The sequence below is a fragment of the Lemur catta genome, chromosome 4, assembly GCF_020740605.2.
Source record: "Lemur catta isolate mLemCat1 chromosome 4, mLemCat1.pri, whole genome shotgun sequence".
Taxonomy (NCBI): Eukaryota; Metazoa; Chordata; class Mammalia; order Primates; family Lemuridae; genus Lemur; species Lemur catta.
The window spans coordinates 103,293,625-103,321,010 of record NC_059131.1 but is presented as its reverse complement, the minus strand read 5'-3'; the positions used below and the strand labels follow the sequence as shown (position 1 = coordinate 103,321,010).

Sequence of the window (27,386 nt, the reverse complement as noted above, 5' to 3'; positions counted from 1 at the left end):
ATGAACAATGAGACAAATAATTATTCTAATGAGGAAAAAGACCGTTGTACAATATACTAAACAGTAAAATACCACTGTACAATATACTACACAGTAATACTCAGGCATATTAAAATACAAATTGAGAAATAAATTTTTAAAAACTTTACATAAAAATATACAGCTGTATTTTATATAATTTATATATGAGTTATAAAATATAGAATATATAAATATATAAAAGTATATTTTGTACATATAATATGTAATTATATTTTTATTAATTGCATTAAAATTTTCTCAATATCACGCCAATATTGTAGAGCATTTTAATAAAAAACTTCTTGCCTAATTAATATTGATACTTCATTCTTGTTTAACTTTTAATTTAATTTAATTTTAATTTCTTTGGTTTGTGTGTGAAGGTGTGTGTGAAGCAGGTGCACTAGTTAACAGCTTGTCTCATTGTGCTGAGACAGAACGTCTCCCACACAGGAAGTCACGTGAAGTGGCTTCATTACTGACAGGCAGCGAGGGACGGCACAGGCCTGGGGTCCCCTGTGGGCTGGTCCCCCAGGCGCGGGCGAGCAGCCCGGGCAGGCAGAGCCGTGTGCGCGCGGCTTCCTTGGCTGCAGCCGCGGGACCCGGCGAGCGGCCCGGCCTGGGTTTTGCGTCTCAGGATGAAACGACGCGCTGGGCTACGGCGACGAAGGGCATCCTCTGCCAGCGCATCGTACATAGTTAGTCTTGGAAGCAACAAGGTGAGAAAGTGGGGAGAGCTGGTTTGCTCCGTGATCACTTGACTGTCCTGCAGTGTCTTCAAGCCTTTTGTCACTGAGTATTTTTTGTTGCCTTTGCAGACGACTGACAATTTGACTATGGATAGGATTCTTCCCTTGCAGCTCCATCCCACACAGCTTTGTGTAAATTTATTTTTATGGTTTGCTATTCTGAGGAGATTCAGTGTGTAGATACTTTTCGTAATTTTTGCTTTATTCATTTTATTCTTTGTTTTTCTGCTTAGGTGTAGTAGTAGGCCATCATCTTTGACATTTAAAAATAAAATACCCTCTCCCCCATTTCTAGCTGTTGATACGTGTGCGATGAATTTTTGCTAAAAGTCGGTGAGTACCGACCGGGACTGCAGGGTGCGGACGGGGAAGGGAGGGCCCGGGGAAGACGGGGACGGGCGGCAGGAGCAGAGACGCATCGCCGCTGGCTGGAGGCGCTGGAACCAGGCCACCTCAGCGCGGAGGGACCAGGTGGCCCCTGGACACCAGAGGGGCAAGGACACGGATTCGCACCTAGAGCCACCGTAAAGGAATATAGCTGAGCCGACACCTTGATTTTAGCCAGGCCAGACTTCTCGTCTCCAGAGCTGTAAGATAATAAATTTGTGTTGTTTTAACTGCTACATGTGTGTTAATTTGCTACAGGAGGACCAGAAAACTGATACAGTCTAGGAAGGTGTTTTCCGGGTGTTACTGGGCGCCACGGCCAGTGGGGGGCGCTGCCCGCAGGGGCGAAGCCGCAGGTGTTCATCCCACCGGCTCCCGCCCCAGGTGGCTGGGTTGGGAAGTGGCTGCGTTTGTTTTGTTTGTTTGTTTGTTCTTTTTTTTCCATCTTAGGTGAGAGCTTTCATTAGATAGTCATTTCTTATAGCTCTACTGGCTTCAGAAATTGCTTTCTCCCTCTCCCCCTCAGGCTGGAGTGGTTGAAGACTTTCCAGTGGTTCTTGGATCATCCATTACTCCCCATTTTGCTTTCCTTACCACGCCTGCCTACGCCTTTGTAACTACTGCCTTGATTAAAGGCTCTCCGGTTACCCCTCTGTATTTGCCACCTGGTTGCTGCCAGGACTATTAACAATGAAAGAAGTAATAGAATCTCCCCTATCTCAAAATAGTCTTCATATCTCAAAATAGTAAAGGTGGCCTGTGCTCAGCCTTTTTCAGGAACTCGGGTAACACCATCTACCATATTGAAACACTGGCCTGAGTATTATTTTTAGTTTATTTCTGGTGTTGACCAATTCTTTACATTCATGGTCTATTTCCTGCTTTTTCAGAGAATAAATAGCTTATTTTAAATTACCTGCTTGAAGAAAATGGAGGCATACATCTTATTAATTTATAGATGTGTATATAATAAATATTGCAAATCAATACCCATATATATCTATAGTAAGATATATAACTGCATTTGATGAAAAAACAAACTTAATAGAAAAATAGAATCCTACCTCTAATCACACATTTATATATTTACCTCTATAAAGATATATATCTATTTAAAGCACAATTTCTTTAATGTTATTCCTAAGTAATATATTTTACTATGACTCTTAATAAGATTACTTATATCATTATGACTTTGCTTATTGCTGGAACTTAAGAATACTATGTTTTTATTTTTTTACTTAAAAAATACAGGGTATATACTTTATATTAGCTGAAGTATTTTTCAGTTGATTTTCTATTTTGTTCTTTTTTATATTTACTTTATTGGTATTTTATTCTAGTTATTTTAGATAGTTTATTTATTTTAACCCATCAATAAAAATAAATTTCAGGTAATTAATTTTTGAGATTTGTCACCTCACTCATGTTCATTATTTTCTAGATTATACATGTGTTTTTTAAAACATATCCTTATTGAATTTTTAAAAATGTAATAGATGATTATAAAATTTCTTGATTTTAAAAGATGCATACTATTTCATTGCATATATTTTACATATTATGTATCTATTCTCATACTTTTCACTTCATTTTTTTTCAGATCTATGAAAGTATCTTTAAGTTTGTTATCTTTTACATTAATATTCAACTCTGCTGTCTAGATATTTTATTTTAAATTTGTTAATAAAGTTTTTTATATATTATATATAGGGTTCATAATATATGTAAGAAAAACAACTTTCAAAAAATGGAACATCAATGGACAAAAATAGCCAAGGGAGCGTGTCTTCTCATCCCTCCCCACAAAAAAAGAAATCTTGCAATTAAAAAAATTGTTAGGGTGAGAAAAATGGAAACCCTTATACAACATAGGGTTAAAACAGCAATAGCTCAATAAAAGACAAGTTGTTAAGTATTTTTATTTTGTAATTATACTAGAAAGTAGTTTGGTAATATATATCTAACATCCTAAAAAATTTTATACTGTCAGAATCACTGTTTTCTGTTTTTAGAATTTAAATATAGACTATAATGATGCGATTATTGGATATGAATAGGTGCAATTATTGGATAGGAAAAAGTACTCATTGTATCCTTGTAGTTGGTACAAATATTGTTAAAATACATTACTCTAAAAGTTTTGTTAAATAAGTTATACTATGTCCATACTAGTGAATATTATTAATTTTTTTCAAACTGTTTCCTGAATACCTAGGGCTTAAAATCATGAGACTCAGGTTCCCACATGTGCTTTTAAAGAGGTCTGTTTCACAGTGCGCTTAGGATTTAATAGGAAATTTCATCTGAACAAAAAAGATCCAGCTATAAAACATTTTGTTTTATGGATATATATCTGTATAAAATTATATACTTATAAATAAATTTATACAGTAAGTTTATACAGAATGGTTATTTCTGAGTGTTGTGACATTTGATTTCAAATTTAGTTCAGAATTTATCTAGAAACAAATTGAAACTTTCAAATAGCAAATAAAATGTAAGCTATATTTTATAAAATAAAATCTTAAAAATAATACAAAATGAATCATGTTGAATATTTTGCACTTTTTCTACCAAGTTATATCATAGTATTAATATAATTTAAATTCTTTTAATTTATGTTTGGCTTTTACAGGATGTTCATACGTTTTCATTTTTGCCAAATTTCTAAATCCTTTACTCATTTTTTCTGTGGCTTCATTCACTATTGATATCCAAATCGTTTTCCTTTGAAGTATCAATCATGTCACCATGTTTATAAATGCCATAACTTCATTGTAATTAGCTTTTTAGTTCTTCAATATTGCTTCCATTAGTTTAATAAAATCCTGTATGTATTATAAAATATTTTGCTTTTGCTTTGCAGACGAATTGCTCTGTATTTGCGGATGTTATAAAATGTATCCATAATCCCCAAATCAGCTATGTTAGCCCGGAAAGACACAGCCTATGTAATCTCACAAATGTGAAACTTAGATTACAGGTAATTGAAAAAATATTTTTACTAATATTTCATTTGATACTTGTGTTTCTGAAATCACTGTTTTCAGTTTTATATTACAATTTATGTAATATAAATCATCAAGTTATGTAATAGCCTATTCTTTCTTTAGTGGCAGAACTTGGGCCAAGAGTTTGTAAATATAAATAGACAAATATTAAAAAAAACCCTCTAGGTAGAAATTGCTAAACATATGAGCTATGTACAGACTGCGTTCTTCACTGTTGGAGCCAATGAAAGAACCACAGTGATGGAGACTAAAAGAGACTCTAAGGCAACTGGGAAGCACCCAAAGGCTGCATGCTTGACAAGTTTGTTGACTGGGCTAGATGGTCTTAATGGCTTTAAAATGAAGAAGAGCCTAAAATCGGAGCTGTTTATTTATCAGTTCTGTCCCAATCTGCTAATCCAGCCTATACAAAAACATCATTAACTTCAATTTATTTTTAAGAAAGTATCTTCATTTCTAGCTCTTACTTTCTGGTATTATTCCAGTAAATGTGCACGGCAGTAACAAGTTTCTTATTCCATTTTTCCTTCGCTATCATCGTTTGCCTTGCAAATAGGAGAGATCTGAAAGGAAGCAAGCCATTTTACTCTTTCTAAGATTCTTTGATTCTAAGTTGCAGATTAGAATCCCATAGCAGGAAGTTGGTTTACTAAGCTCTATTTTAACACCGAGTAAATGGTGTGCCCAGAACTACAATTCTGTCTTGTTTGATTAGCTGACTAAGGATTTACTACTGGTCCTGAAAGAGATGACTTGGATAACTAGATTAATTCTGTAAATAACTTTTATTTTCTCTCTTCTAAGCTAAAGGTTTAATTAACCTCTGTCCTTTCTGTTTGCTGATGAATGGCTGGCCTGAACTGAAAGCCAGCATCTTCAGTAAGTGGCACCATCATTGCTACTTCAAACTGGCCCCTATTAGACTCTAATAGGTTAAATATTCAGAATCATTGAAACCCATTTTCAAAATAAGTAAAAAATTTAATCTAATTATACAATAATTAACCAGAATTCAACAAATTTTAGGGCATTATTAATATTTGATGAACTGTTTTCAATATAATTTTCTTTCAATTTACAGTCTGATTTGGCACACAGAAAGCTGTAGATATAAAAAAGTCTAAATTACACTGAATTTTATGGACAAGGACATGGTTTATTCTAGAGTATAGGTCATAATTTTGTTCTATTGCCATGCAATTTGCTATATAATACTATAATTTGCAAACTGAGGTTGATGTGCTTCTAATTTCAAGAACGTTAAATCCACTTACAGACAAAGGAAGTATTAATAGCCAAGACTTTGGTGTTTATTACAATGAAATTTTGTCAATAATTATGACGGCTAATTTTAGCTGGTTGAATTTATCAGTTAAATAACCTTTCAATTTTATCTTTCTGAAGTCATCAAGTTTTTCTTTCATCTATAAAAAATGGACTTGAACTTTCTGCTCTCATTTGGAGATAGCAATATAAGTATAAAGACAATTAGTTTCCTTGTGATAAGAATTATTTTTCTACTCTGGTTAAAATGAGGCAATTTTTTTTTTTTTTTTGTCTCAAAACAGAACCATTTTTCAGCTTACAAAGAGAGCTTTACAGCCTACCTAGTCACAATGCAAAGCTTTCCATCACACATGTTTGCCTCCATTTTATCCAGTGACCCAGAATAATGGTTATTCTTGATCAACAGAGGAATCACACATAAAGGCCACTTTTCTTTTACATTCATGTTTGAATTCATATAGGTGATAAGGGAGGGAGACTGGGAGGAGTTCAGGGTGGGGGGAGGTTAGAGATGGGGTCTGATTTCTGAAAAGGCCAAACTGTGAGTGTATTTAGCTGGGTCTGTAAAATGTAGACTCCTTTATTAACTCAAAGAAGTTCATATCAATAATTCCTGTAAAATTCCTAAATAAATAGATAAATAAATAAAACTTGAGTATCAGAGCCTAAACAATGAGGTTTACCTAAGAGATCCACAGGAGTCCAAGATAGTATGTGTCTAGGGGTGAAGGGCGAGGAGGGGAGGTGGGACACAGGGGAGGAAGAGCGGAGGGCAGGGTATACAAAGTCGATCCAACATTACTCTCGGTATTTTAAGGGTATTATGGACTCTATTAGTGATCCAGAAATACTCATTGATACTTCTTAATTACTATTCTTAAAGTAAAATATATTTCCATTTTAAAGCATTATTTCATGTTATTCTTAAAAAATTCTGTTGAAAAGATAGAACATACACAATCTATGGCACATAGAGTTTAAATATTTTACCTAAAAGTCCATCTTTCTTACCAATTATTTTTCCTGATTTGTTCCAGTGATAGGATTAAGGTATGGTACCGTCTCTGTCATTTTACTATCTCATAATAAAAATTCTGTTTTCTGAGGCTTTCAGGAAAGTCAAGTTCACATAAATTTTTTTATTTTTTACTGCATGGATTGTTTTAATATTCTGCCCCATGCCATGTTCCACCTCAGTGAGTTATAAACAGTTTTCTTTTGTTGTTGTTTTAATGTGTTTATTTTATATGAACAGATAGAGTATGGGTTGTGTACTATTCCAGCTCTGCATAGTTGTGATAACAAGTATAGTTCAAAAATGTGTTGTATAACTGTCACAGCTCTGTATTTCCCATGTCAATAATACTGGATTGTAAGGAGAAGAAACTTCTATTGCGTCTGGGCTTAATATACTGAAATGTCTGATGAGCTTTCTCTGTGCTCCAAGTCTGGATGAAGTCACAGGACGGCAGAGCCGGGAGATCCGAATGGCTGGGGTGCTGTGAAAGGGAGGTTCCATCTTCAGGAACCATGAAGAGGTCTAGCAACAAAATCCTATTGATAAAAAGTCTTTTGTTTGTACATATTTCAGTCACCTTTTACCCAAGAAAACAGAAATTAAGTGGATATTAAGCAAAAAACTTAACACAACAATTAAACTGGAGACCTCAAAACACTACTCGGCTACCAGGGGCCCTGACCTGACCAGTCAAGTGTTGTAGGAATCCTGCCACAGGAGGGGGACCTAACAGCCTGCTTTTTGTTCCAATCTTACTTTTTTCAAAGTTCCTGGTAGTATGATAAACCATCAGATAAACCATTAAATATTTATTTATTTAGGCTTAAGCATTTTCAAAAAAATTTAATTGACACATAATAATTGTACATCTTTATGAGTACATAGTGATGCTCTGATACACATAATGTACAATTATCAGGTGAGTGTATTCAGCATATCCATTGTTGTTAAGTGGAGATAAGGAGGGAGGAAGAGGAAGAGATGGCACTAGGAGATGCTTTGTCTATCAAGAGGAACAAATTGACAAGAGGGGGATTCCAAAAAGGAACATCTGCCTTGTCAAGGGGGTTTGCAAGGACTGAACAGATGTTTGGTCTACAATAGGGGTCTCCAAAGACTGACCAACCAGAAAGAGGTAGAAAAACCAAAAGTGGAGATATCAAGGCCACAAAAGGGGGTCTTTGGAGCATGTGTACAAGCAAGGTGACAGTGTCCTCAGGTGACCTACCCTCAGAAGTTAGCATAGTAATGCTAATACTAATGTATTAGTAATGCTAATACACAGACCTGCCTACACCGTGACAGTTTACAAATGCCATGGCAACCCCCAGAAGTTGCCTTACAAGGTTAAAAATGGGGAGAACTTGCTGTTCTTGGAACTCTCCACCCGTTTCCCAGAAAATTCATGAATATTCCACCCCCAGCTTAACATATTAGGGATTAGCATAAAGGACAGATCCTAAGCCTGGGGTGATGCTGTTCTTATTGGAGCAGTCCGCCCTCTACCAACTTTGAGAGTGTACTATACTTTCTAAACTCTGTCTTTAAACTTAGGGTAGTCTCCACTCACAAAGATAGACGCATTCCTTCTCTGGAACATACTTTTGCTTTGCAATAAATGCTGCTTGTGTAAATTGCTTTGTGCTTGTGATTGTTCCATTGTATTGGCCGGGCTTGCGATTCTTCCAAGCAAGGAGTCAAAGAACCAGGGAATACGAACATGACATTTTGACATTGAACCTGGCATTATCTCAAACATTTATAATTTGTATTAGGAACATTCAATATCCGTCTGATAAATATTTGAAACTACATAGTATATTATTGTTAACTATATCTTCACCTCAGCTCCCTCTCCATTTTCAACAGAAACCTGAGTTGTGCTCTTTAATGTTTTGCCCACTGGGAGACTTTCCTGTCTTTCTGAGCAACCCTGGATGGAAGCAATACACCTCTGGCCTGTGGTAGCATGTCATGTGGAACCAGGTATAAAGCAATACTTTTTGTATCATTGTATCTAGAGAAAAGACTCTCTGAGAATTCCTAAGTATGGATTAGGGAGAGGCAAAAATATAAACACAGTATATCCTGGGTGGAAGCCATTTTCCCATGAAAGTACTTGTGTTTTCCAAACCGACTCAAGCCTGATGTCATATATACCACTTCCACTTAACAATGGAGTATGACTTAGCACCTCTAATTGAGTGTTTTGTCACAGATAATATGCATTTCAAATCTCATGCTCATGTAGTCTCCTATGGGTGGGGACTTAATTTCTATCATCTCCAGTGTCAGCCAAAAGCTGTTTTTTGAAAACAAAATAGCAATTTGTGTAAAAGTCCCCTTTGTGTGTGATTATGGGCTCATGAAACTGAATGGTTAACTCTTATACTGACCTAAATTTTTGAAGGCCTGTATTTTCAAAGACAATATTAGCCTAAACATTTGTGTTTTCTATTAATAGAGAAAAGTTTTGCATTTAATTTTACAGTAATGATAGAAATTTCCTTCTGAAAATAATTTACATAAGAAAAAAATGTGAGTTGATTTAAAAATAAAGATGATACTAATACGAATGATACTCAGATATGACAAAATTCTTAACAAAAGTTTGCAAATATCTGAATTTAGGCAAAATTGTTTTGAGATTGATATTTGATTGCAGGCAACAAACCTGAGGCTTTTTAAAACAAATCTTTTATTTATTTTATCTATCTATTTCCAAACAAAGATTATTTCACAAACACACAAGTGAAGCTCAGAGACTTCCTTGACTTAGCATCCTTAAAACCCTCTTCTCTCTTCACATGAGCACATCTCTGCTTCAGCCCTACTCCAACAAGGTGGGTTTTTAGAGTTAATATTATAATAGAGGGTAGTGAGAAAGTATTTAGTCCACGAGGAACATGCAGCTTATTTCAAGAAGCATGCAAGTGGACTTCTAATGTAGCTATTCTAATCCCGTTTTTGGCAGGAAAAACTTCCCAAACCACTGATATTCTTATCCAATAATTATTCTTCCAGACTCAGCAGCTGAAAGTCACTGGGATAAGCTGAGAGTCAAGTTTTTGAAAAAAGAGCCAAAGATAATTTTAACAATTGTTATTTCTAAAGGGAAGTTTACTTAGTGCTAAGCTCTGCTATAGACTGTAGGCATTCAGATCTTGCGGCAGAAGATGAAGTGTTGGACAGAATAAGTACCCTAAGTAACAGAATAAGGATCCTACCTCTACTTTAGTGAAACAAAATATGCTGAACCTTGTGATCCTGCCTTTCAACAAGAATAAGTTGAACTCAGAGATGTATTTAGCCAGATATTTTTTTTCTTTAATTCATAGCATTTTCCTGAGACATAGTACATGCTGATATATTCTTCATCTCCACATCACTTTTTCTTTATTCATACCCTAAATAAATCTACAGCCAACTCTGACATTCTGATTTCATGAAATTTTGATGATGGCCAATAGGTGCATAAAATAGAAATTTTAGAAACTGTCAAAATAAGACCAACCACCTAAAGAATCCTCAGGTATTCTGATAGAATAATATAAATGCTAGACTTACTATATGTATTTAATTTGAGAGCTAAATAAAATTTTACAGAAAAAAATTGTATATGCATTGGTGAGCCCCCAAATCATGTGTAAGACATTATTTATGATTAACATGTGTTTTTCTACTAAGATATCTTTGACGTGAGGCCTTAGAGAAAAGAAGGCCAAAAATTTTGCATATTACGTTAAGATAGATGTTTTTTTAATATATAATAAAGGTCACTTGGTTAGAATTTCTAAATTTATTATGTTCCATGATTTTCCAAAGCCTGAGATTCTTATTTCAGAGGCAGATTCTCTCAGTTAACTGATTTCTAAAAGTGTAAAAAAAATGGAATGATAATATACTTCATTGGATTAAGGAGGATATTAATTAAAGGCAGGCATATTTTGTAATGCTGGGAACAGAAGAGGAAAAATGAAGTTGTGGGCCTCACAATAAGAAGTGGGTCAATCTGAACTTCATGACCAGAGGACATATCAGGAACTTGACTGACATCTCAAAATCAGTCCATAATTTAGGACTATTTCAAGTGAACAACATACTAATAAATAGAAGTTGGGGTTATATAATAGAAATCCTGCATATTCTCCACTTATTTAAGGGATAGGCACAAGAAATTAAGTGCAAGTGAATTCCATATTTAATTTTTACTCAGGTACCCTGTTTTATCTAAATAGTGACCTGTGTTAGTGTCCTGGGGAATCTTGCACATTTTTGTTACAGGTGTGCAGTGTTTGCAGTAATAAAAAGTACACAATATATTTACAATTTTAAAACTGAAGATGAGAAGAAAATAAAGGTAGTATGTGTAGGTTCCACATAATATGTAGCTCAAATAATACCGACGCAATATCACTCAGTGTAAATCAATCATGGATAACCTGCAGCGTCCTAAAATGGCCACACATTTTTCTAGTTGGAAGGTAATACTTTTCCAGGTGATTCTCTGAATGTTATCACCCAGGCTTCAGGTTATGCCAGGTTCCTTGATCATGAAGGAAGGGAGATTCCCACCATGCTTTATCTTTTGAGGGTTGATTGTTTTAGGGTAAAGCATGACTTCTAATACCTACAAAACTACTTACCAGAAGGACCTGAGACAATCTTAAACTTGTTAATATTGAGGTTATCCTAGCAAGACATCAATTTTGGTGCATTTGTTCAAACACTCTGGGAATAGGAAGGATGATTAAAGATTGTATAGTCTAGTTCTAGATACTCATACCACTTCTCCAACACCGCTTATTCACTGATGCATGAACATCTTTCCTAACCACATATTGATACATTCAACAATGAATGCAGTAAATACATGTTGAAATAATACTCAGTGCCAGGCATTGTCCTATGTGCTGGAGATAAAATGGATAAGACACATAGCCTTCAAACTTGAGTGATTTAATTTTCAGTGTATGTTAGATTTTTTTATAAACTAGTATAATATGGCAAATAATTAAGAAGCAAAACTAAAACCAAAACAAACAAACAAAAAATACTTACAGAACTAACTAATGCTTTGAGATTCTGCATGTTTTAGACTTAGGAGGAAAGAATCCAACATATCCTTTTCTCATGCATACTCTCAAATGAGAAGTTTATGTTGTTCCAGGATGCTGGTGCTTTCATTAGGGGGAAATACATTTTGTGTATGTGTGTGTACGTCTGTGTGTGTTTCTGATTCATTCAGGGGAGTGATTATACTTGATCATACATCCTCCTTCTCTGTTCTTCTTTTGCTGATTGTCAGAATTCGTAGTTTATTCTTTATTATTCATCGGATGCAATGAAGGATAAAATAAACAACCGAATATATTCCAGTGGTATACTTGTGTTTCAGGGAGACTTGAACCAACCTGTCAGATGTTACTAAAATTCTGTCTATATCTCTCTTTTTGTCTTCTCTTTGCTCATAGGTATTATTCCTTCTCAGTGAAGTTTGGCTACCTAAATCGGTCAAAAAAATGGCCACTCATAGTAACTTTCCTTTAAATCTTTCTATTTCAGATGTAAAAATGCTACCTATAAAAAAGAATTTCTACAATATTCTAGAATCTTAGACAACATATGAGCCTTTAGTAGCCAAAGCATTCAAATATAAATAATTTAAAGTGGTCAATTTTACTTTGCCCCTTTACTCTCTCATTAAATAAGCAGAGTGGTCACATGTGTATGGGAGGAATATGGAGTGGTTTGTTTTCTGTTAGATTTCACTATCTATCGAGGGTTGGTACTTTGTAGAGTTACCCTTCATGGTATGAAATTGCATGCCAAATAGAGACCAAGCTTACAGACATAGTGTAGATATGCATATAAGTTATTGCTAATCCTTAGAGCAACCTGCCGGGTAAGCATCATTATGTTTATATTGCATCTAAAGGAACTGAGGTTCAAATGTTTTGGATGGTGTTTCCAAGTCCACACAACTTGTAGAGTAGTGCTTGTGCAACATTTTCTCTTTTGTCATCTCTTTCTCACTATTGTTCAAAGAAACAACACTTGTAAAAATTTGCAAAGTCAGTGCTGCCTATAAGGTAAAGCAAATAAAACTGATGTATTCCATATTCTATAATTATAAATTATCATGAACTGTTATTCCCTTTTAGTTTAATTTATATTGTTATCCCATGTACATTTCCTTCAGCATTCATTTCAACTAATTTAAAATCCACTTAAACATTTGATCCTAAGCATACCATGCGTTTCAGAGGTCACTGCCAAACATATCAACTGGGTTATCTAATGAATTAATCCACCCTGCAATAGCGTTGATTTCCAACCATAGATTTTTTTTTGCCGCATTAAAGGAGATTAGTTTAATCTTTTATTATTAATATTATTGCTTATATTATTAGCATGTAACTCATTAACTGTAAAAATTTCAAAAGATTATGTCTACAAAAAATATTTTGAAAAGGAGTCAGCAATCACGCACATGAAAAGACCATAAAGGGAAGCTTTACTATTAAGTAGAAAATTATCTTAAGTCTAATGAGAATTATGATTCCAGCAGCGTTTTATAAAAGGCAATCAAAAGATAAAGATAATATAGAATTGATTTAAAGGAGAGTAATGAAATCCTTCTTGTCAGAAGAATTCATTTCACCATTATTTCCCTTATTAAGAATGATTGCAAATTTTCTTAATAAATGATCAATTGACAAAAATATCTACATTTGCTTCCTGAGTATGAAATATGACTCACTTCAGGAGGAGAAAAAAAAACAAATCTTTTTTAAAGATAATATATTCAAAAGAAAATATATTAATTCAATAACAAATAACTAATACTAATATATAACATTTATTGGTCACTGTCATATAGGAATCCTCTGAACTGGAGGTCCTGGTTCAGAGTAATCTCAGCTGCCAGAAAATGAAAGGAGTTATACTGGAAATTATGATTCAAGAATAAGAAGCTTAAAATTCCATATATAATCTCTGATCAAATCCTTCGCTGACCTCTGAAATGTGCATGCATATCCAAGGAGCCCAACTAAAGCTAAAATACTGAACTCAGCTTTCAGATGTTAATGACCATGTAGAAGTCAAAGTATGCAGTGCTCAGCCAAGTTGAGTGCCTATGAAGAAAAATAAAAATCAATATTCTTCATAGATACACAGAGTAGTCCAGAGTATCTACAACATATAACTTACAATGTGCAGAATAAAATATTTTTTAGAATTTAGCAAAATTAGAAAATGTTACCCCTTTTTATAATGAAAGGAGAATAAAGAAAGACTCATTCAGATAGCCCATATGATGAAATTGTCTTTAAAGCTGCTATCATTATGCTCAAGAATGTAAAGGAAAAGATACTATGAAGGAATGAAAAGATAGGAAATCCCAGAAGAGACATAGAAACCAAAAAAATTAAGTGGAATTTGTAGAACTAAAAATATAACAGTGGAAGAAAAAACAACTGGATGGAATTAACAACAGAAAAGAAATGAAGGAAAAATCAGTGGACTTGGTGATAAATCATTAGAAATTGATCAATACAATATACAGAAAAAAAGCTGAAAATGAAGAGTACTATAGCAGGGAGTTATGATAAACATATACATGCACAAATGCATATATATTCTAATATATACTGTGTATATTTTAACACAATGCAATTGGAATTGAGAAACAATAGAACATAAAATATTTTCAGAAAATATTTTAAGAAATAGTGGCTGAAATTTTTCCAAATCTATTGAAAGGCAGAAATCCAGACACTTAAAAAGCTCAATGAGTACCACGCTTGAAAAATATTAATAGAAATAAAATCACACCAAAGCACATCTTAGTTAATTAAAGATATGAGAAAAATAAGAGAAACTTTTGAAACAGAAACAAATGACATTTTACGTTGAGGGAGACAATGATTTGACTTATCAGAAATAATAAATAACAGAAAAGAGCAGATTATATATTTATACATATATGTATATGAAAAATTAATCTAGAAAAAACATATTTCAAGGATAAAATATGCTAAATATACTTTTAATACTTTCTAGAACAGTACCATAAAAATAAATATTTTCAGGCTCAAGGGATAATGATACTAGATAGAAACTATAATCTTTAAGAAGATAAGAACAACATCAATAACAGTAAAAACTGTTCTGCTGTTAATTTCTTTAAAATATGATTTACTATTTAATGTAGTTTATAATGTATATATGTATGATACATATGACAACTAAAGCATAAAAGTTGGGAAGTAAGATACGTGACCTATTTTATTTCAACAATTGTATATTTTCTATATTTTATTCAAAGTGGTAAATTAATAACTCTAGATAAATTGTATAGAGTTGAAAATGTGTATTGTGATCATTGTATTAATCACTTAAAAATTTATGAAAGATAAATGATGCAATTATATCTTAAAAGCCAAGAGATGAATTAAAATTGTATTCAAAATTTTTTTATTATAAAAGGAGGCAGAGATGTTGCAACACAGTAAAAAAAGATAAAAACATAAAACAAATAGTAAAATTCTATATACATAGAAATTTTTTAAATTGTATATATTCTCCATATATTGAGATTTTTATAATAAAATACTAAAAGAAACTCATAAAACGTGACTGTCTTTGCTCTATCTAGAATAGATTATATGTTGTCAAGTAAAGAAAGACAGACAACATAGAAAGAGATTACACTATTTTAGGTAAGAAAGTTCACTTAGCCTGTTTCATTTTCTTTACTATGTAATAACCCACTGTAAGCTCGCACAATTTTATTATGCTCATTTACTATGTGGATCAAGAAAGCACACAGTGGTGCTGGTTTTTCTCTGTTCCACAGTGAAGCTTAAGCATAATTTGAAGGCTGGAGATGACTAGATGACTGAGAATGGAGAGGACTCCATGATTGAGAGTCGGAATCCTCTACAGATTTCTGCATTTGTATGGATACAGTTGACTAGAATCTTAGCTGCGACTTTTGGTTAGAATTCAACAACATTGACTCTGCATATGGATGCTTGGACTTCCTCAGAGAATAATGACTGTACTACAAGAGCAAACATCTTAAAATAATAAGGGAATGCATGGCATTTTTATGATCTAGCCTTAAAAGTCACCCAGGGTTACATGTGCCATGCTGCATTGGTGCAGGCAGCCACAAAATTATATACAATTTCATTGGAAGGGAACATAGATACTATTGCTCAATGGGAGCAGTGTCAAGATCATGTTTTAAGCAGAGCATGTAAGATGACAGATATTTTTATGGCCATATTCAGAAAATGCAATTTACCATATTGGTGTAAATATCTTGAAAATGATGAAAGTGAATGTATTCTCAAAAATTTTAAAATAAGATCAATACTTCTTTATGATGGTTTAGATATGGGGTACTAGTAAAAGTGAAGAAATTATGGCTCCAGTATTTTTGGATGAGAAAATCTGTAGATGTTGACCTTTTTTTAATGAGAGGGAGTAACAGAGAATCAGGTTTGATGGTGAAAATCAAGAGTTTAATGTATACCTAAGTCTGTGATGCCTATATATGTAGCCAAATGGTAATGACAAAACTATGTATTAGCCTTAAGTTCAAAGAGAAGTCAGAATTTTATATATATATATATGTATATATTATAAAAATATTGGAGGCCATACCACAAGATATTTTACCGAAAGCATAGTTACAGTCTAAGGGATGAACCATCGGTGAGACACTTCAAAATTTAAGGGAGCTTAGAATAAGCCAGCAAAAAGGCTGACAAGGGGGACCAAAGAGCAAGTCAGAAAAGTGTGATATCCTAGAAATCAAAAGAAGATAATATTTCATGAAAAACTGAGTTTTCAACTTTGCAGGATGTCCCTGTGAAATCAAATGGGAAAAGGCCGGGCACGGTGGTTCATGCCTGTAATCCTAGCATGCTGGGAGGAAGAGGTGGGTGGATCATTTGAGCTCTGGAGTTTGAGACCAGCCTGAGCAAGAGCAAGACCCTGTCTCTACCAGAAATCAAAAGAAATTAGCTAGACAACTAAAAATATATAGAAAAATAATCAGCCAGGCATGGTGGCAGATAGCTGTTAGTCCCAGCTACTCAGGAGGCTGAGGCAGGAAGATTGCTTGAGCAGGAGTTTGAGGTTGCTGTGAGCTAGGCTGATGCCACGGCACTCTAGCCCGGGTGACAGAGCGAGACTCTGTGTAAAAAAAAAAAAAAAAAAAAAGAAAGAAAGAAAGAAAGAAAGAAGGAAGGAAGGAAGGAAGGAAGGAAGGAAGGAAGGAAGGAAGGAAGAAATCAAGTGGGAAAAGAATGATGAAGACATGAAGATATGGCCACTGGAATTGGCAATGTGTGAGGTCATTTCTCACTTTCACAAAAGCAGTGTTAGTAGTGTATGGTGGGAATGGATGTGAAAAACGTGATGAGGAAATAGAGACTTCAGACAAGTATTTGAAAAAGTTTTACAATGAAGGGAGCAGAGAGACTGTAAATTTAGTGGAATATTTAAGAGAGCTCAATTGAAAATTATGACTCCAAAATTGAATACTGAGAATACAATGAGACAAATAAATGCTATTTTAAATTTAATGTTAATAATTATGAACATTGATTTTCTATTTAGCATATATTTTACATATATTACCTCATTTGATTTTCACAAAAACAGTGAGTAGGCCTATTACTGTCCAACCAATAGGTGAAGAAATTGAGACCCAGAAATATTAAATTATTTGTCCAATGCCAGAGTTCATAAGTTGCAGAGCTCACATTGGAATCAGAGAGTGCGGCTCCAGAAGTTCAGTTCTCTTTCACGGCACTGTGCCCGGCACTACTTACAGTCATCTTTTGATGGCTTCTTACTTTAGAGATTATGTTCATAATGTATATAATGGATATAATGGGCATAATGATTTAGCCATGTGGACAACGTGAAATCATAGAGTCTGGACAGTAAATTGGATCTAATCAATATTCCCATCTACCTCTAATAATTCAGGAATTACATCTATATGATTTATAATTGGTGGCTACCTTACCACTTATGTTTATATATTTCTAATAATGAAGGAAGACAGCAACTAATCTCATTCATGACGACAGCAGTAAAGAATTCTTGTTCACAGTGGGCTAAAATCTGTTGCTCTGCACCTTTCTTTCATTAATCCCATAAGATATCTTCTTATAGGATTCTATATATGTGTGTGTGTCTCTCTCTCTCTGTGTGTATACATATACACACATCTTCTATAGGAGTAACCTCAATTCTATTAATACTTTAAACATTTGAAGACTTGTCCTCCTAAGTCCAAAACATTCCGTTCAGAAATATATGTATACTGGTTTTTCTCTTCTGTACAGGCTATTTTTCAACTAAATTTCATTTAACCAATATATTTAGTGTTTTCTCTGAGACAATGATTCTGCTAGATGCTGGGAATGCACACTACTTTCTACAAACCAGACCAGTCATTTTAATGATCTTAATTCAATGCATCTATGGGTCTTTAAATGAAGGCTTAAGCTTCTCTGCATCATTAGTTCTAACTACATGAGAAAAATCTCTTTTGGAAGTGAACAAAAAGTACAAAATAGGCTATTCTGACAGTGTCAGAAAAAGAAGAGCTGTCTCCAGAATCCTAAGTATTTCGTTTCTCTATTTCTAACTTCACAACGGGCTACAATGCTGCACCTACAATAATTTTTGATGTACAAAGGTAATGTGAGCTGGAAAGTTATTTGAAATTGCACAGCAAAACGTGCATGAATAACAAGTGCACCATGAGCAAGTGCTATGCAATTATTGGCAGGTGGATATGCAGTGTGCTTTATCTTCTCTATACATGATTATTCTGCATGACCGGCCAAGTTTTCTTTAACACTTTGTAATTTCAACAGATGTGGCTTTTGGGCGTTGGTTTTTATAGACATTGCTTCCTCAGCTGATTTGGAAGACAAGTAAAAACAAATATGCCATAATTACAGAAGCTGGTATCAATATACTTACTAAATAAGAATTATATTACAATTCTAATTTTAAGGTGAGATAGAAAGATATCTCTGAAAAAGTGATTAATGTCAATTTTAACATTACAAAACCAACACTGACTACTTTGCTGAAAGATATAAATGATTATTAATAGATTAATTTCATAAATTAAAAAACTAAAGGGGCATAACAATGAAATGTTTATGGTACTAATGTACTGGCCATTAAACTTAAAAAATAGGATACAATTTATCAATTGTAAAATAAAAGAAAAATATTAGCTCTGAGTTATGACTCTATCTAAATCTTTTACCACATCATTCATGATGATAATCTCATAGTCAGCAGTGAAAATATGTGTTCATGGGAGGCTTTTCCATTACAGAAAATGATTTTTTGGAGTGAAAGAGGATCAAATAATTGGAACAGTATTACCTAATTTTCACCAGAAAGGCTGAACTGAATTGAGTATGCAGTATTGATTTCTTATTCAGTGAATAAAACACATTAGTCAGCACATATGTAAGTAGATGACATGACTTTGTGTCATCTCTGACTAATAAAAATAAGTTATATTTGCTTAAAATTCTAAGACATATTCATCCTGGTAAATTACAAGAGAGGCAAACATATCATGAATGGCTTTAAAAGCTGCCTGAGTAAATTATTCATAAAAATGACTAAATTCTCTTTGGATGAATTAATCTACTTCTGAATGAGGTTAATGCCACATCCTATTAAAGCCATAAATATAGGAGTATCCTTATTTTTAATATCCATGCATTATTCTGTCTTTTTTTTTTAATCGTCTAGAGAGGGAGTTTGTACCAGGTGGTAGCACAATTTCTGAGATAGGCTTAGCCACAGAAATTTCATTTGTTATATATAAATAATTTAAAATATGATAAATATGATCTGTCTTTGCATACTTTCAGTTTGACTTGCCATTTTGATTAAGTTTAAAATCTTTTTAGTATCTAAAAAGTTAATATTAAGAAGAAGGTTATATGTGGACTTGAATTCTGTGACATTTTGATACCTATCAAGAAATATCTACTTCATTTTGGTGTGTGTATCAACAGAAGACTAGACTTTTCTGGAAAACCAAGTCCACAAAGCTAGAAGTTACAATGATTCAGTTCCCAAGATGCATATAGTTCCTATCAAAATTATATATGAAAACTGAATATATATTATATATGTACACACATCTATATGTATATTTATATTATATATGCTGTGAACCAATTGAGAAAGAATAAACATGATAGGTGTGGAAGAAAACATCACTGTTATTTCTGATAAAAGCTGGATTGAGTGCATTAAATATATGTGCTGCCACAATAATCTTTCTCAAAATGAATTTGATAAATATACACATTCATTCACGTGCAACATTATACAATTGCAATTCTCCTGCCTGAAGGTACTCACAAGTTTATATAGGCCCCTTTCATGCTGTAACTGAGGTATTTGGAATGACCAATAGCAAACAAAAAAATTATAGTTATGTCCCTTCCAATATTAGCTCATAAAAGACAATGCACTAATGCCTTAGACACTTTCTCTCTCTCTTGGATCACTTGCCCTGGGGAAAGTCAGTGACCATGTCTTAATAACATGCTACAACAATTCCCATGTGATAAGGAACTGAGGATTCTTGCCAATAGCCATGTAAGTGAGCCATATTATAAGTGGATCCTTCAAGAAGAAAATCTAGGGAAAACTCATCTGAACATTGATTGAGGCAAAGAATTCATGATTAAGATCTCAAAAGCACAGGAAACAAATGAACAAAAATGACAAATAGGACTTAATTAAACTACAAGGCTTCTGCACAGCAAAAGAAATAACCAATAGAATGAGCAATTTGCAAAAAGGGAGAAAATATTTGCAAACTCTTCATTCAACAAAGGACTAATATCCAGAATTGACAAGAAACTCAAACAACTAAACAACAACAAAAAACAAATAACCCCATTAAAAAGTGGTCAAATTACATTTTTCAAAAGAAGACATACAAATGACCAAAAAGCCTATAAAAAATGCTGAATATCACTAATCATCAGAGAAATGCAAACTAAGACCATATTGAGTTATCATGTTAGACCAGTTAGAATGGCTATTATAAAAAAGACAAAAAATAACAGATGTTTATGAAGATGCAGAGAAAAGAGAATGCTTATACACTGTTGGTGAGAATATCTATTAGTACATCTGCTATGTACAATAGTATGGGGATTTCTCAAAGAACTAAAAGTAGAACTACTATTTAATCCAGCAATCTGTCTATAGGGTATCTACTCCACCCCACCCTGCCCCCCAAACCAGAAGTCATTATATCCAAAAGATATCTGCACTCATATATTTACCACAGCATTATTCACTCTAGCAAAGATACAGAATCAACATAAGTGTCCATCAATGGATAACTGGATAAAGAAAATTGGCATATAGACATGCTGTAACATTATTTAGCCATAAAAGAGAATGAAATCAAGTCTTTTGCAGCAACATGGATGAAACTGTAGGCCATTATCTTAAGTGAAACAACTCAGACACAGAAGACAAAATGAGTAATAATGTCCTCACTTTGAAGTACGAGTTAAATAATGTGTACACATGAACATAGAGTCTGGAATGATAGACAATGGGGATTCAGAAGCGGGGAAAGGGGTGGGAGTGGGGTGGATGATGAGAAATTACTTAATGGGTACTATATACATTATTCAGGTGATGGCTACACTAAAAGCCCTGACTTCACACCATGCAACATATCCATGTAACAAAATTACACTTGTACCTAATAAATTTATACAAATAATTTTTTAAACAAATAAGTGGATCCTTCAGTTGCCATCACAACTTAAGAAGACTGAAGCCCTTGACAGTATCTTGACTGCAATCTGACAAGAGATCCTGACCAAAGAATCACCCAGATAAACCACACTTGAATTCCTGACTAACACAAATAGTAACAAAAATAAACATATATTGTTTTACCTTACTAAATATTGAGGGTAATTCTTTATATAGAAATAGAAAACTAGTATAGATTATGGTACCTGGAAGTGGAGTTCTGTCAATACAAAAACCTATAAAATGTGGGAGAGGCTTTGTCACTGAGCAGTGGGTGGAGGCTGGAAGGACTTTGAAAATCATATTTAAGAAAGAGTATTTTGCTTTGAAAGGACTATTTCTTATTAGAAATATGAACTTTGATGTGGCTGCCAGTGAGGACTTAAAGGAAAGTGAGGAATATGTTATTGGAAACTGGAAGAAGGGGGATCCTTGTTATGTGGTGGTAGAAAGTTTACAATGTATTCATCTGCAATAATATAGGAAGTACAAAATATATCTAACGAACTTGGATATTTTGCTAAGGGAATTTCTAGCCAGAATGTTGAAGATGCCATATGATTTTCTCTCTTTACTTAAAAATTTGAGAGGAGAGTGTTACACTAGAGGAAAGAATTTTAAACATGGAAGAATCAGAGCTTGATGATTTTGAGAATCCTTATCTTCGACAGATATCAAATGATGTTAAAATTAAGAAACAGGTTCTGAGCCAAGATCAAATTTAGGGCACTGCCAGTAAAACATGGCTCAAAGATAAAGCCAAGAGTGTGCTTTTTAATATCCTTTGTTGAGTTCTCAGAAATGGTGAGGAATCAATGTTTGTTGCCTTACATCTCTAAATAGTGAGGATGTCTAAAAGTACATTCAGCCTCACACGCGCACACACACACACACACACACACACACCCCAAAGGCTCTCTAAAGTGTTTATGGATCCTCTAAATTAAATAATAGATCTTCAAAGAAACTCCAGGGCATTGTCCTTCAGCCATCTCAGCAAAGCCTAATCAGTAGAAAGGCTTATTTCAGAGAGATTTGTGGATGTGACTTTTGTCTAATGGAATAAACCACAATAAGACTCACAGGAGACCCAGAATGATTTCTGAATAATTTATATGCAGAAAGTTTGCTAACTTTGTCTGAAAGGGAAAAGGAGTACACAGTGAAAAGAGACCTTTAGACTCCTAAAATTCTACTGGCAAGAAGCGGGCTAATAAGGCTTTTATTCTGCAAACTTGTGCTACCTTTCATGAAAAAGAAAAGATGACTCAAAGTGTAGAACTAAGAGCATGAAGGGTCACATCAAAAGCCCAGGGGAGTCATTTTAGGGTAAAATGAGTAAAATTGTAAAATAGTAAAGTTGAGTAATAAATAAGGTACTTCTAACATGTGCTCAACTGGATTTTAGAATTGCTTAGGACCAGTGACACCTGTGTCCCTCCAATTTTGCTTTGATTTTGAGTAGGGCAATTTACAGTAATTACCTTATATCTCCACCACCACTGTATGCTAGGAGCATGAGGGGAATATAACTTGTCTATTTCAAAGGTGCATAAATTGAGAGAAACTCTACTCAAGGAACTTAATACGCTAAACCTGAGCATCCTAATCCATACCTAGATCCAATTTAGATGATGCCACCCTTAACTATGAGCTGATATGGTAAGGAGATGAGACTTTTCAGAGCATCAGTATGAGATGAGTGAGATTTTCATGTGGAAAATACATGAATCATTGTGAGACACTGGTCAGACTCTGGTAGCCATTCTCTAGGATAACCTCCATGGATTCCTACCTACTGGTATTCACATCTTTGTGTAGTTCCCTTCCATGTTGTATCAGAATTCATCTCTGTCACCAACAGATTATGGCAGATGTGATGTTATATCACTTCTAGTATTAGGTTATAAAAGACTTTGGGCCACTGTCTCTCTACTTCTCTTAGATCACTCTCATCGTACAATACCAGTTCCGGTGTCTTGATGACACCCTGTAGAGAGGCTCCCATGGTGAAGAGAAGACTCTTGCTGGCAACCATGTGAGTGAGGCATCTTGGAAGTGGTTCCTCAAGCATTCAGATGACTGAAGCCCTGGCCAATGCCTTGACTGAAACCACAGAAGACCTTGAGCCAGAACCCCTCAGATAAGATACTGCTAAATTCTTTATTCACAGACAATGTGATATGTTTTTGTTTATTTTAAGGGATTAAGCTTTGAGACTAATTTGGTATTCAGTAACAGACAACTAATAAACTTTAGCAATGAGTATGGGAATATAATAGTTTTAGTATTGATTGATGGATTGATGGATTGCTTCAGCATTTCTATACAGCAGGAGAATGAAATATGTCCAGCAAATGAGAGTAAGAAATATTTCCTAATGTGAATGTTTAAGAATCCATTCAAAATGGTGTCCTAGAGACTAAGTACAGAAATTATTGTTGAAAGGAAAGGATAAAACTTGGGATGATGGCTTAGTGGTAGAAGTATAGTTATTGGATCTTCTTTATTCTCCACATTCCACCAGACAGCTACATAGAAAAAAAAAAGCAAAATTCATTGTAATAAACAGACAACTACTATAATAAAACTTGGTGACAATTTCTTCCTTGAAATTTCAAAATACAAGTGGGTGAGAATGAACCATTAATAGCCACAAGACAAACAAGATATCAGTGTCTATGTGAGAAAGACAAAATCATGAAAGCAAATGAATGACCTGTGGGAATCTCCAAACAGCCAAGTAACAGTCACTTGTAACTGTGGCAGGCAAATGCAAGAAGAGTATGTGAAACTGGCAGCAATTTTGTCCACACCAGTATTGAGTAAGTACCAGATTTTTTTTCAGCGAGTCCTAAAGAATTAGGAAGATCCCAGAAACTGATTTGCTAGAACTCTCTTTCAAGACAGGGTCCCATGCTAGAAAAGGTCTTCAAGTAAAGCAATCACAATAAAGTAAGATAGTTACAGACAAAGGGAAGAAAACTTCTGACAAAAGTGGGTAGAACAGGGAGTAGAAATCTTGGAGAATAAGGCACCATAGTTTAAATACCAACAGAAGAAGGACTTGGTGAAATTAGAAAAGCCATCTAAATCAAGCCTTTTAAAGATTATTTACTAATCTTAAAGAAAAACAACCCAATATGAAACTATTGACATCTAATCCTAAGGAACAAAATAATATTCCTACCAAAGGTGAAAGAACATCAGAAAGACATTCCTATTATATATAGTTTAGAACTGTAATCTATTAGTTCAAGTAAGCTGAAAGACATTGAGAAAATGAACAACACATGAAATGATACTATTATTTTAGCATGGGGTAACATAATAAAATAATAGACAAAAAAAATATAGAGTAGGGAGCTTAAACGGACGGGGGAGCTTAAATAACAGAAATTTGTTTTCTCACAGTTCAGGAGGCTGGAAGTCTGAGATCAAGGTGCCAGCATGGTCAGGTTCTGGTGAACCTGGCTTGCAAGATGGTAGCGTTTTTGCTGTGTCCTCACATGGCAGAGAGATAGAGAGCTCTACCCTCTCTTTGTCTTCTTATCTAATTACCTCCCAAACACTGCACCTCCAACCAACTCACTCACTTTGGGGATCAGGCCTTCAACATATGAATTTAGAGGGGACATAAACATTCAGTTCACAACAATGATAAATCCAAATTAGAAAAAAAAATGAGAAATAAAGCCATGAAAGTCAGGAAAGAATTAGAAACTAGAAAAACATCATTTTACTAATAAAGTCTAACATAGAGTATGCACAAGAGTCAATAAACACAACAAAAATTCTCTAAGACAAGTAGAACATGAAAAAGAGGACAATTTTATTTTTTAATGAAGAAAAATAAAAAAGAAAATCCCGGAGAAATTACTAATATTGACTGTTGGCAAAGAAGATCCAACAATTTGGTAACATGAGTCCCTGAAGAAATCGAATAAACAAATTCCAAACATTATCATTCAAGAGAATTTCCTGAAATAAGAAGAAAAGGAAAACAAAATACAAATTGAAAGGACACAGAATGTACCTGAAAATGTTGAATCCATATTGAAAATACTGATCCAGAGCAACTAACACCAAGACATAAAGTAAGTTAACTAGAATTTAAAAAAAAGAAAAAGAAATAAAAATATTTGGGGAATTTAGGCAAAAAGAACAAATAACTTAGAAAGAAATTTAGATTATTATTGAACATTTTTATGGTAAACCATTTGTATAAAAGGAAATGGGATGCATTAGTCAGTGTTCTCCATAAAAAAAAAAATAGCTGATAGTTGATAGATAGGTAGATAGATTGATAAATAGTTAGATAAGACAACATTTATTATGGGAATTGGCTCACATGATTATAGGGGCCCAGAAGTCCCACAATCTGCCATCTGCAAGCTGGAGAACCAGGGAAGCCTGTAATATCATTTAGTCTTAGGCTGAAGGCCTGAGAATCAGGGATGCGAGAGCTGCTGGCATTTTAAGTCTCAGAGTTTAGATCCCAAGAACCAGGAACTCTAATGTCCGAGGGTAGGAGGAGATGTACGTCCCTGCTCAAGAAGAGAGAAATTGCCCTTCCTTTGCCTTTTTGTTCTATTCAGGCCCTCAACAAACTGGATAATGCCTCCTCACATTGGTGAGGGCAGATCTTTTTTATTCAGTCTACTGATTCAAATGCTATTCTTTCCCACAAACACTCTCACAGACACACCGAGAATTAATGTTTTACCAGGTATCTGGGCATTTCTTCGCTCAGTCAACTTGACATATATAATTAACCACCACATGGAGTAAATCCCTTTATTGAATCAAAACTCACTTAAATTATTAAAGGCAAACTATTATTAATTGGCAAGAACTCAAGCAATACTATTTTCTTGAGTTCTCAAGGAGTCTATTTGAGAAAATCTTCAGATGAATAAGATATCTAGAGAGGCATTGCCATAGCACTGTTGATAAGCATTAAATGTATACTTATTTATAGATTTAAAATTCAATGAAGATTAAGAAAGAAGGAATATACAGATGTCCCTCAGTATCTATTGGGGATTGATTCCAGGATCCCCCACAGATACCAAAATCCAAGGATGCTTGGCTCTGTGGAACCTGCAGTTATGAAAGTTTGGCCCTCTGTATCCAAGGGTGTGAATCCATGAATACCGTATTTTTGATCAGTGGTTGGCTAAATCTGTAGATGCAGAAACTGTGATTATGGAGGGCTGATCGTAGTAGGTATTGACAATATTCTTTGATTACAAAAAGGTGGAGGGAATAGATATATACGAAAATATTTATCTCTTTTAATTGTAAATAATTAGAAATAGTAGTGTTAATATTGTTACAAATTGTTCTGTATATACGTTGGGACAAATTAAATAAATAATTACAGAGTATTTTGTGATTACCTAAATTCTTGAGAACCAGGGTTCTTCATGTGAAAGAAATGAAGACGATATGGATATAAAAGACGTTAAGTAAAAAACATATCCTACACTTAAATTTGAGATATCACCATGAACTCATGATTATGGCTTTGAAATTTCCTTTCCCACTAAAAGTAATCAGAGCTTCCACCTAAAATTTTGCTCAAGGGATTAAACTTGTGTCATATTAAGACCCTAACTTTAGTTACCAAATTGCTGGAAATTCAGAACACAGAGGAAAACATTGAAGTGCACAGAATTCAGGCATGCAAAGATCTACAGGCTAACAACCTACTTACTTTATCAGGTAAATTGGAAAGAAAAGAAAGGTAAGAAGGGGGAAACTGTATAATAAAAGAGACCCGAAAGATATTCTGGAAAAAAAATAAAACTAAATAATAGTTCGATGTATGTGGACATGAATGATGAAAGCCTAAAGGGATGTAAATAAATCATAACTAGAAAAGTCAGAACAGTGGAGGGAAGCTGGGGACTGTGAATGGGATAAACCAAAGGAAAGGGCCTCAGAGTGGCTGGAAGTTTTATTGTTGACCTAGGTAATAGTTACAGGACTATCTTTTAATATGTAATGATGTTAATAATTCACAAAGCTGTATGTTTTGTGTGT

General features: G+C 34.1%; 1 long non-coding RNA gene across 2 annotated transcripts; it reads left to right on the top strand.

Moving 5' to 3' along the window:
- Nucleotides 1–1,166: 1,166 nt before the first annotated feature.
- Nucleotides 1,167–23,957, top strand: LOC123637354. Of its 2 annotated transcripts, XR_006734820.1 has the most exons (4): nt 1,167–1,359; nt 4,027–4,143; nt 8,346–8,462; nt 23,284–23,957. It is a non-coding gene; the product is annotated as an uncharacterized LOC123637354 (long non-coding RNA). The 2 variants fall into 2 exon arrangements; XR_006734819.1 differs by lacking the exon at nt 1,167–1,359 and having other exon boundaries at nt 3,937–4,143.
- The last annotated feature ends 3,429 nt before the right edge of the window (nt 23,958–27,386 follow it).